This window comes from Penaeus monodon, chromosome 16 (genome assembly GCF_015228065.2).
Source record: "Penaeus monodon isolate SGIC_2016 chromosome 16, NSTDA_Pmon_1, whole genome shotgun sequence".
Taxonomy (NCBI): Eukaryota; Metazoa; Arthropoda; class Malacostraca; order Decapoda; family Penaeidae; genus Penaeus; species Penaeus monodon.
The window spans coordinates 10,357,119-10,369,618 of NC_051401.1; positions in this window are offsets into that span (position 1 = coordinate 10,357,119).

The window sequence follows — 12,500 nt, forward strand, 5'->3', positions numbered from 1 at the left end:
CTGTACGACGCAATCTATCGAGTTCGATCACGCCGTTTTCCTAATAACTTCATTATTGATACTAGCATGGATGAACCACCAATCAATAGCTGTCAATAATAGAGAAATGATACCTAAAATACACCATCTTGAAAGAATGATAATACTCACTCAAGACATACAACATAAACTACAATTAATATACGTGACAACGTAGACATGAACTACCGTTAAAAGAAAATTAATAATAAATAATAATAAAATAACAATAATAATAAAATAAAATAACTAATAATAAATAAAATAATAATAATAATAATAATATATAAAATAAATAATAATATAAAATAATAATATAATAAAATACAATAAATACATCAATAATTACAATTATAATATAATAATAATGATAAACATTATATTGATAAATGATGATGAATTAGTAGATAGTAGAAGATATAACGAATAATGAAATAGTTATTAATATTTTATTATCACCTAATTTTCCTTTTTTTTTCTTCTTTTTTCCTTTTTTTACTTAATATGTATTTTTTTCTTCTTCTTCTTCTTTCCTTCCCATCTTCTTTTTTCTACTTTCATTTCCGTAAAAGCATCATTGCAAATCTGCACGAGCTGCCAGGTAAGTCAAGTGCAAAGCAGTTTCCCCCTCTGTGCCTGAAAAATCATGAAGCGTTCCGTGCATGAATTCGTGAAAGAACACTTAAGATAAAGCCAAGTCACTGCCCAGTCGAGCGTGGTGATGCACAGGAGGAGGCAAAGGAGGGTTGCAAGTCTCATTTGCAATATTCACAGGCTGGGTCATTGAGATCTAGTCGAGGTTGTCTCCGGGAAAGCAGTTGCCAGAATTTATTATTATTATTATCATTATCATTATCATTATCATTACATACATTACATCATCATCACACATCCCATCAATCACCATCATCATCATCATCAATCATCATCATCATCATAAACATTTACCATCATCATCATACAATCATCATCATCATATTCCCTCATCATCCCACCCTCACCAATCATCATCATCATCACATCACATCATCATCAACCATCATAATCATAATCATCATCACATCAATCATCATCATCATCATCATCATCATCATCCATCATCAATCATCATCACATCATTCAATCCATCATCATCATCATCATCACATCCCTCTCATCATCATCATCTATCCATCATCATATCATCACCATCATCATCATCATCATCATCATTATCATTATTATTATTGTTGTTGTTGTCATTGTCGTCATTATTACCACTGTTGTTTTTGTTATTATCATTACCATTATTATCGTCGTTTTTATTTATCTATAATTATTATTGTTATTGTTATTAATATTAAATGAATTATTATTATTATTATCATTGTTATTATTATTACTATTATTATTGTTTTTATTATTTTTATTATCATTTTTGTTATTATTATTATTATTATTATTATTATTATTATTATTTTATTATTATTATTATTATTATTATCATTATCATTATTATTATTATCATTATTATTATTTCTATTACTATTATTATTTTATCATCATCATCACTATTGCTATGATTATCATTCCTATTATTATTATTTTTATTATAATTACATTATTTATTATTATATTATTATATTATATTATTTTTATTATTATTAATATTATTATTATTATTATCATTATTATTATTATCATTATTACTTATATTATTATTATCATTATTATTATTATTATTGCTAATATTGTTAATATTATTAAAATTATTATTTTAATATTATTATATTTCAGCATATTATTTATCATCATCATCATTATTATTACCATTATTGTTGTTATTATTATTAATGTTATTATTGTTATTATTGTTATTATTATTATTAGCAGTAGTAGTATTGTTATTATTATTATTATTATTATTGTTATTATTATTATTATTATCATCATCATTGGTAATAGCAGTATCATCATTATTATGATTATTATTGTTATTATAAATATTATCATTATCATTAAAATCCTTGTTATCATGATTACTATCATTATCATTATCATAAGTCATTATCAGTACCATTATCGTCCTCATTATCATCAAAGGATTTTTTTTTTTTTCAGTTAATCAAGTAATCAACGTGCGTTGACCCGAGTACTCTTTCAAAGTCAGAATCTGAAAATGTGCTAACATAATATATATTTTTTCTTTATACCTGAAAAGAGAATATCGTCAAACACAATCCAGTTCAAATTAATCAGTGTTTGTTTGTTTATTTGTCTTGTGAAAATACAAATTAATAAAAAAATAAATAAATAAAGGCGAATGATTGAAAGTTATTCGGATCAAACAAATAGACAAAAAAAAAGAGATAAGAATAAAAAAGAAGGAAATTAATCAACTGTAGAACTAATCTATTTATATAACATGTACCTTCACTTTTTTTATCAATATTTTGTGTTTTTGTTTCGTCCAGCTGCACTGCGTCCCTCCTACTTCTACATTTAAGCTCATGATGTATTAACATAATCTGTTACGCTACTGTGCACGGTTTCCATGGTAACATCTCTCATCTCACCCTTCATCCTATTCCCTAACGAGATATGCTTTAGCTGCGTTCCCTTGCATATGACACTCGGTAAATGGAAGTCGTCAATAATTGAACTTTGTAAAGAAATTCGTGAAGAGGTAGGGCGAGGTCTAGTAATGGCTTCTTAAAAATGTTTTCATAGTAAGTCATGATGATAGTGATAATAATAATAACAATCATCATCCATCATCTCATCATCATCATCATCATCATCATCATCATCATCATCATCATCATCATCATCATCCATTATCCATCATCCATCATCAAATCATCATAAAAATCATTATCATAATCATAATCTCACATCATCATCACATCATCACATTATCACCATCACCATCATATCAAACCATAATCATAATCGTAATAACATTAAAAACATCACTCTGTGTATTGCTCTGCAACCATGCATGACAACATAGGGTCTATGCACGACATAAAATGAAAGCCATGCAGGAAGGTAACGATATGTTGATTTCCCATGCAGTCATGCAGAGAGCGTCCCACATGATTCTCCTTAACTTGTTCCTGCTTCAGAGTTGCCTGCATGGTTAAAAAAAAGAAAATTATAAGAAATGATATAGTATAATGTTACAGTAAATTATAAAGTTATTTGAATTTCTGTAATTCAATTTCGTATTCAATCTATACAAAAAAATAAATAAATAATATAATTATATAAATATGATAAATATATAACAATAGTATAATATATATATATATATATTTATAATATTATATATTATTATATAATATAATATATGTATAATATATATATATATATATATTATATATTATTATTATATCTTTCTTTAGTATTCATATATGCATACTATATATTATTATACTATATTCTATATACTCTATATATTTATATCTTATCTAGGCCGCGGTGCCATACTGTCACACGCAATCTGAGTTCGAGTCGTCTACTCCCCCCGCCCGCTTGTTCCCTTGGGCAGGAACTTCACCTCGATTGCCTACCTAGCCACTCGTTGGGCAAGCCACCCAATCATGCTGTTCCCAAGCCCGGATTTCAAATTTGAGGAAAAGTTACCTAAAAAAGGTACACCGGCACTCTCCGTGAAGACTGGGGACCCTACCACTACTCACTCCAAGACATCACAACATGAAAACTACAATTAGTATCATGCTGGACCACGCAGCTTTACATAAACCTACCGTTTAAAAGAAATATATATATATATATATATATATATATATATATATATATATATATATATATATATATATATATATATGTATGTATGTATCCTCTGTAAGGAGGTATTGATAAGGTTCTCGGTAACAGAAGGTAGGAAAATTAGCATATTTTCTCTAGTTAATGACTTTTACACTCATTATTTATAAAGTATAAAACATGTAAAATTACTGATTTTTTTTTTTTTTTATTTGCTCTCCCTCTCTCTTTTTGCTATCTTCTCTCATCTATCTCTCTTCTCCTCTTCTTCTCTTCTCTCTCTCTCTTCTCTTCTTTCTTTTCTGTTCTCTCCTCCTCACCTATCTTCTCTCTCTCTCTCTCTCTCTCTCTCTCGCTCTCTCTGTCAGCTCCCTCCTTCTCTCTCTCTCTCTCTCTCCCTCGCTCTCTACTATCTATCTATTCTATCTTCTTCCTCTCTCTTCTTTCTCTCTTCTTTCACTTATTCATCTCCATCTCCTCCTTCCTCTTCTCTTTTTTCTTCTCCTTCCTTTCATTTTCATTTTCCTTCTCCTTTTCCTTCTTTTTCTTTTACTTTTACTTTTTTTATTTCCTTTTCTTTTTCTCTTTCTCCTTCCCTTTCTTTTTATCCTTCTTCTTCTCCCTCTCCCTCTCCCTCTCCCTCTCCCTCTCCTTCTTCTTCAACTTCTCCTTCTCCTTCTCCTTCTCCTTCTCCTTCTCCTCTCCTCCTCCTCCCTCCTCCTCCTCCCTCTCCTCATCCTCTCCTTCATCTTTCTCATCCTCATCCTCTCCTTTCCTCCTCTTCATTTTATTTTTTTATCAGATTCCCTGCCTAATTTTCGGAAGCTTTTTTTGAGCAACTTTACAGATATTTCTTGCTTCGAGATTGTTCTTCAGAGAAAGACTTGCCAAGTAAATGCATCGAAGGGCAAGTCAAAGCTATAAATCTTGCAAAAGGTCGCTTGAGAAAGCACTTGTAAGCAACGCGAGCTAAGAAATCTAGGTAAGGTTATTTGGACATAGCCGCGTAGGTTGCCCGCTGTCTGATAATGACCTGGTTATCTAATCTGTCAGTTTGCGCCGGATTACGTGGACTTCTATTTGTTTTGCTGATGTATTGTTTTCACTATATTGCTTATCATTTTTAATTGATTTTTGGCTGTATTTGCATAGGCTCCTTGGCTTTTAGCTGTCTAAGAATGACTGGTTAGTTTTTTGTTTAGTGCCGTGGATTGACGGTGGTTGTCTATTGTGTTTTATTGATTATTTTCCTCGGTTTATGTTTTGTTTGTTTGTTTTGCTGATTTCATTGATTCACTCTCTTTTCCCCTTTGTTCACTTTTTTTATCATTATTATTTGGACATAGCCGCGTTGGTTGCACGCTGTCTGATAATGACTTGTTAGTTTACCTTGTTCTTTTTGCTTGTTAGTGTGTTGTGCTCGGATTACGTGTTTGTGTTTATTTTTTCTTTCATTTTTCGTTTTGTTCTTTGTTTTTTTTTTAATTATTTTGGGGGTTGATTATTTATTCATATATTTATTCATTTATTTATGTTTATTGCCTTATTTCTTTTTGATTCACTCATTTATTCATTAATTTAGTTAGTTACCCATTCATTTCGTTTTATTTTATTAATCTATTTATCTATTTATTCACGTATTACGATTTTTTTTTCTTGCTCCCTCTAGCTCCAATTGTGAATAATTAAAAGAAATATTCAAAAGACACGCTTCCTCTAGCGTTCAAAACTCTGAAGGGAAGGCAGTCCCACAAGAAGGGAAAATTTCTTTCTCGTTCTCTGAATACGATCACTGTTGCTAAACGAACGAACGACTCTTGCCGATTTTCCCATATCATGCATGCAATAAGGGTATAATATAACGATAAAATAAAAATAAGAAATAGAAATAAAATATAACGATCCCCATTCGACGCTCATAATTCTCGGTGGGGGTGGGGTTGGGGAGGGGAGGGGGAGGCCGTTAAAGTCTTTTCACAAAAGAGTTATGACGTAGTTGTGGTTTTCTCCCCCCCTTCCCCCCTCCCCCTCCCTCCCACCCATTTTTTTGCACTGTTTTTGAACGTTTCATGAAAATCTTTTGTCTGGGGGGGGGGAGGTTGAACGGGTGTTCTTTGAAGTGTATTGAGGTATGGTGAGGATGATGGTGGTGATGGAGATGGGGATGGGGATGGTGATGGTGATGGAGATGGGGATGGTGATGGTGATGGAGATGCCTGTGGAGATGGTGATGGAAATGGAGATGGAGATGGTAATGATGATGGTGATGGAAATGAAGAGGAAATGGTGATGGTAATGATGATGAATGATAAGGGTGAGGGTGATAGTGGTGATGGTGATAACGATAATCATAGTAATAATAATAACAAAAGGACAAGACTACAGATATTCTAAAGACTCTTTCACTGTGAAACTTCAAGATCTGTTTCATAACACGGCTGCTGGTGAACAAAAAATAAACATTTTAATCGAAATCCAGTATCACGGTACCAGTCTAGATCATAAAATGTTGGAACAAAAATAAATAAATAAATAAATAAATAAATAGAAAATAAATGAAGCTGATTAATATTGGGTAGATTGTGGAATGAGAAAAAAACAAAAGACTGAATGATTATTATGACTGCAATCATGATAAAATCTACGATCACGCAGTGTATAGACTGAAAAAAATAAAATAATTGTTGATTTATTTTCATTCCACATAATTACATATCTTAATTGTTAATCAATTGCCCTCAAGCCACTAATGATCTGTGAATCACTTATAATCTTACTTCTGATAATGAATTCATATATAATGATCATTATTATGGATACGGCACCTGCGACCTTCATGAGAATTATGGATAATTATGGGTATAAAGATTATGGCAGTAGTAATGCTTTTATTCTACCTTGGGCTTACTCTGTCCCTGTCTGTCTGTCTGTCTGCCTGTCTCTCTCTCTCTCTCTCTCTCTCTCTCTCTGTCTCTGTCTCTGTCTCTGTCTCTCTCTCTCTCTCTCTCTCTTACTCTCTCTCTCTCTCTTTCTCTCTTTCACTCCTCTCTCTCTCTTTCTCTCTCTTCTCTCTTTCTCTCTTTCCTCTCTCTCTCTCTCTTTCTCTCTCTCTCTCTTTCTCTCTCTTTCTTTCTCTCCTTCTCTCTGTGTGCCCCCTATCAATTTTCTTTTCCATTCCATTTTTCTATTCTCCGAATTAATAACACTTGCCTTCCCACTCTTATCCCTCTTCCCTTTTCCCTCTTTATTGTCCTCTCATCTGCCCCATTTCCCCTTCCTTTCTTCTTTTTTTAATTTTCTCCCGTCCTTTCTTCCCTCTCCTCGTTATGTCCAAGGAAGAGAGAAAGAGAGAGAGAGAGAGAGAGAGAGAGAGAGAGAGAGAGAGTCAAAGTCAAAGTCAAAACACTTTATTCCATTAAATTACAATGGTTATTCTTTACATAAATACATTTATATTTACATCTGTGTATTTAAGAGGTGTTCTTTTAATTTCGTTTTAAAATTAAAGAAGCTGTTAATGTCTCTTATATTATCTGGTATCATGTTCCATATCTTGGGTCCACGTATTTCCACTTGACGTGTCCCTGTATAGGTATTCGATCTCTTAACAAAAAGGGAATTTACTTGGTGTGTCTGAATACCTGATGTGTTCCCTACGGTTTGTAAAGGCATTAACCATTTTGGATAATTCCCATGAATGATTTTGTAAATGAATACACATGTGTCATAGCTGCATTTAGAATTGACTTTTAACCATTTCAATTTTTTTTTATATGTGGGGTGATGTGATCAAGTTTACTGATATTACCTAGTGCTACTCTGGCAGCAAAGTTTTGTAATTTTTGCACTTTTTGCATCTGGGTCTTGTTAGCCGATCCCCAAATGTTTGAAAAATAGTTAATTATGCTTAGAGCTAGAGTTTGCACAACCATGATTCTAGTTTCAGTAGTGTTTGATTTCTTATGTGATTAAGATATATCAGGGTACCCACTATCTTCCTGTGTATTTTGTCAACGTGTGGCTCAAATGTCATGAAGCTGTCTAAGTGTACTCCTAGATTATTCACTGAAGTGCTCGGTTTGATAGAGCAGCCTTCAAATTCTATGATTGTGTCATTGGGAATTCTAGCTATGTTCTGCCGACTACCTATGAATATACATTGAGTTTTATGTGGGTTTAGTTTAAGGCCATTTGTGTCAAAATATAATTTTGCTTGTGTAAGAGTATGTTGAGTGTTTCTAATTAACGTGTTTAGGTTGTTTACTGAGTCACTGTGAAGAAACTGTGAATCATCGGCGTACTGCACTAAAAGACAGTTATGGGCTATTGTTGATAAATCATTTATGAAAATTGTAAATAAGATCGGACCTAAAATAGAGCCTTGCGGAACACCAAAAGGTACTTGTTGTTTTAATGACATATCATTATTGATTCTTACCGATTGTGTCCTTGTATCTAAATAACTTTTAAACCAAAAGGTATCAATTTTATGATTTACTAATTTGTTAAGGAGAATTTCATGGTTGACACTATCAACAGCCTTAGAAAGGTCGCATATTGGTGTGACATACTGTCTGTTTGATTTTGCTCACGAGTGTCAGCTGCTGCTGACTCGGCTGAACCGAGTCCTTGCCCGCTGTGGTGCCCAGCCACAGCAGTAACCTCCGGGTGGCAGTTGCAACTTTTCGCGCCTGGGCGGGGCGCGAACCGCCGACCCCTCGGATGAGAGGCCGACACGTTACCACTGTACTAGCTCGGAGGCCCGGACAGACAGACAGACAGACAGACAGACAGACAGACAGACAGACAGACAGACAGACAGACAGACAGACAGACAGACAGACAAAAAGAGAACGAGAGGAAGAGAAAAAGAGAGAAAGAGGGAGAGAGAACGAGAGGAAAAGAAAACAGAGAAAGAAAGAGAGAGAGAGAGAGATGTAGAGAGAGAGAGGGAGAGGGAGCGATGGAGAGAGGGAGGGAGGGAGGGAGAGAGAGAGAGAGAGAGAGAGAGAGAGAGAGAGAGAGAGAGAGAGAGAGAGAGAGAGAGAGAGAGTATAACACTTTTCGGATATAACACTTTTCCCTGTAATAAGACACCTTCCTCTCTGTCGTAAATAATAGACTCTTCTCTGCAATCTTGTTGACGGTGCAATCCCCGTTCTTTCATTAGTGCGGTTTCAGTAATGATTGAGATCATAGACCGTCAGATGTTAAATCTGGTGTATTTTACAAAAGCTGACGAAACATATATAAATTCTTGTACGTACGTATGTATACATATTTATTTTTCTTGATCTTTACATAGTTTATACATACATTCACATACACACAAAACACACACACACACACACACACACACACACACACACACACACACACACACACACACACACACACACACACACACACACACACACGTCGTCATGTATCCTCTGAAAGTCCATCTTTTGAAAGGAAATGTAATGCCTTAAACTACGCAGAAAATAAAACGAGAAAAGAGAGAGAAAACTAAAGAAAATCAAGACTTGATATCCAGTGGTTAAAATGGTAAGGGCGATGACCTAAGTGAATAGCCTGTATTTGTGGAGCAGGAAGTGTTACGTAAACTATATAATATAAAGGTGTAGAGAGAAGCCATGAAATGAAATAAAGCTATCTAAACTACCGTGAAGAAACTGGTTAAGGGGGCTATAATAACTTTTAAAGGGACCATCTTTCTTTCTAATCAATTTTCGTCTGGAATGTAAATGTAATAATTTTCAAAGGGACTATCTCTTTTTTAATAAATTTTCGACTTGTGGTTTTGTATTTTTATCATCACGTGACAGAGGTATGAAGATTAATTCTGAATGGGGTATTGTTTTCAATTAATAACTTCGAAGTTAAAAAATGAGTATATTTCTAACGCTTCCTGAAATCGAAAATTCAGACTTTGGAAAATAAAGACAGATCTCATTTTTTATTCATTAAGGCTGTTGTCGAGTCATGTTTCTCCCACTTTATAAAAATAATGTTTACGTTTTACGATTTTCCAGGCTTTGGTTTACGTTAAAAGAAAGATGTTTTTGATGACATGTTTTATTGCTTTCATAGGAAAACATAACAGGGATTGGACCAGGTAGATCACGAGTATTATCCTTTCTAAATAGAATAATAATAAAATAATAATAATTAAGAAAAAGTATGAAAGAAACACGCAAGGAAAAGAATTCAACTTTTTTTCAGTGGTTGTCTCAGTAGAAATACATTTCTAATTAACCATTTCATGTATATTTATTTAGTTTTTTTTCTGTTAGTTATTTATCTTTATTTTTTATTACTTATTTATCTGTTTATTTGTTTAGAAGATTCGAGAGTAATCGGGCTTGTCCATTCCATTATTTTTACTGTACTTTTTTTTATTTCTATTGTATTCATGTTATTCGGTTATCATATGTTTTTTATTATCATAATTATTTATATATCGGTAGAAAAAAAATGGTTGTGACTTGATTTTCTTTTGTTTTCGATTTCCGACTAATATTACATACAACAATTTTCAAAATACACTTGACAGGCACAGTTAGGCTGGGAAATTTCAGAACTTTACTGAATGCAAAAACACATACACTCGAAGTTCAGCCTGAAAAAAAAAAAAATAAACTAAACCTCAAAAAAGTGTAAATATTGAATTCTTAAAGAAAAAAAATGATGATTGGGAAGAAAAAAAAATTCTTGACAAAGTAATTGATCAACGTAAAAGACCTCAAACCATAAAATGCAAAAATGGAAGAGAATATTCAGTTAAGAAAAAATGGTGAAATCTCACACCAAAAAAAAAGAGACGCCAAAACCAGAAATGTTCAAAGGTCATTCGGTGGTTGAGAAATCTCCAAGCCAAACGCCTCCACCTTTAACACAAAGAAAGAAAAAAACGGAAAAAAGAATAGGAGAAAGAAAATACAAATAAGAAAGAAAAAGACAGAGAGAGAAAGAAATAAACATCATTAGCGAAGCCGAGAACAGGAAAGGTGCAACTAATTATGTAGATGAAGACAACTTTCAACCTTATTATAACGAAAAATAATACAGAAATCAAGGCTTAAAACCCGGACATAATGAACATCACTGAAACGGCATTAAAAAGTAAACATAAAAATAACCAGAGAAAAGATATGGAAATGGAAGGAAAGTTGCAACAGCAGCAAGGATAGTATTTGCAATACTCAGTCAGGTCGACCAATGGATAGAACTGACTGAGAAAAGCAACATATCAGTCCGGATCAACATAATCAACCTGAATTAAAAGGGAACAGAGCATGTGTTCTAAATCCTCCTCCAGAGTTGCCGAGATATTGCAGCAGCAAGACGGCTAATAAGTTATACATTAGGAATTCGAAAAGACCATAGAAATGCAGATGGAGGTTAAGGAGAACTCTTCAAATGGATATATAAATTGGTAGATGATCAATAGATAAATAGATAGATATATTAAATGATGAAATAAATAAACGAATGAAATAAATAGATATATATATCAAGTGTATTGTAGTGAATTTCTCCTGGCTTCAGGCGGGTCACCCCGCAGGCTTTCGGGCCGCCTGTTCCCCTGACGTTACGAATCTGTATAGAAACTCTACGGACTCATCCGCCCTGCAAGATGACGTACCTTTCCCATTGGTCTGTGATCTATATCTACATCTACACAATTTCTATTGCACGTAGTACTATTGGTACTCTACTTACCTTATGTTCTCTACTAACCTTGTCTTATTCTTGCCTTTTTTCCTTCGACTAATTCACCTTAGTTTTGTTACTCACTCGTTTTTCTCTTTGCGTTTTCCCGTTTTCCCTTACGATCCCCTCTTTCACTTTTTCGTACTTTCCTGTCTTTCATTTCTTTCATGTGCCCATTTTTTGTATAGTTTCACCAGTATAAAAGGTCAAGCCAGGTCGGCGTAATAAATGTATAATAAACAAAAACACAAAAATAAATTATTAAATGGTGTAAGGAATGAGAAATAGATAATCTAACAGATAATTAAATAAATGAATAATGAACACCAAACAGAGGAAAGCCCTAAATGGAGGCAAGTAACCAGGCTGGTTACCATGGAGCTCAGTCTTTTATCAGAATATTGTGATGCTCATTATATTAACCAGCGAAGTTAAGCTTACTATTTTGCTTCTGCATATTATTTTCTGCATTATTCCTGCTTCCCCCATTCCGTAATATTCTCAAACCGTGATGTACTTGTTCTGATACAGTTAAACTCTCATATGAAAACTAGAAGGATTGATGCAACTTAAGTTTGTTTGTATCCATAAGTTCAACTTGTGATCAAGTTGAACTTATCAGTTATTAAATGTTTACTTGGTACAATAAACTAACATTGATAAGGAAGGGAAGACTTAGATATAGAGAGATATTCTAATACTATTTTATGCTAGGATGTCATAAATATAAATGTGAACATGAACTTCGTGTACAATTTGACGTCAGTGGGATTGTTGATTACACATTTTTATTTATTCACTTTTTTGTAGTGAAAAAGGAACCATGATGGATTACCTGCAAATCAGAAAATTATAAATATGTCTCTTAAAATCCTACCTTATGAACATCACTGAAACGACATTAAAAGTAAACATAGAAATTGCCAGAGAAAAGATATGAAATGAAAAGAAAGTGGCAACATATTCATACTAAACAAAATGTAAACAAAAGAAAA